Source organism: Arachis duranensis, chromosome 6 (assembly GCF_000817695.3).
Source record: "Arachis duranensis cultivar V14167 chromosome 6, aradu.V14167.gnm2.J7QH, whole genome shotgun sequence".
NCBI lineage: Eukaryota > Viridiplantae > Streptophyta > Magnoliopsida > Fabales > Fabaceae > Arachis > Arachis duranensis.
In genome coordinates, this window is record NC_029777.3 from 28,677,436 (window position 1) to 28,678,072 (window position 637).

Consider the following 637-nt stretch of genomic DNA (forward strand, 5'->3'; position numbering starts at 1 on the left):
AAAAATTGAGTAAGCTTAGAGTGGAAGTCCAAACCTTCAGACAGAAGGAAGGAGAATCCCTCTATGAAGCTTGGGAAAGATACAAACAATTAATCAGAAAGTGTCCTTCCGATATGCTTTCTGAATGGAGCATCATAGGTATTTTCTATGATGGTCTCTCTGAACTATCCAAGATGTCTTTGTATAGCTCTGCAGGAGGATCTCTTCATCTGAAGAAGAAGCCTACTGAAGCTCAAGAATTGATTGAAATGGTTGCAAATAACCAATTCATGTACACTTCTGAAAGAAATCCTGTGAACAATGGGACTAGTCAGAAGAAAGGAATTCTTGAGATGGACACTCTGAATGCCATATTGGCTCAGAATAAAATATTGACTCAACAAGTCAATATGATTTCTCAAAGTCTGTCTGGAATGCAACATGCACCAAGCAGTACAAAGGAAGCTTCATCTGAGGAAGAAGCTTATGATCCTAAGAACCCTTCAATGGAAGAGGTGAATTACATGGGAGAACCCTATGGAAACACATATAATCCTTCATGGAGAAATCATCCAAATTTTTCATGGAAGGATCAACAGAGACCCCAACAAGGTTTCAACAACAATAATGGTGGAAGAAACAGGTTTAGCAATAGCAA

The 637-nt window shown here is 38.6% G+C and overlaps 1 non-coding gene across 1 annotated transcript; it reads right to left on the reverse strand.

The window, feature by feature from the left end:
* Positions 1 to 11: 11 nt before the first annotated feature.
* On the reverse strand, positions 12 to 119 carry LOC127739831 (small nucleolar RNA R71). The gene has a single exon (XR_008000573.1). It is a non-coding gene; the product is annotated as a small nucleolar RNA R71 (small nucleolar RNA).
* Between the last annotated feature and the right edge of the window lie 518 nt (positions 120 to 637).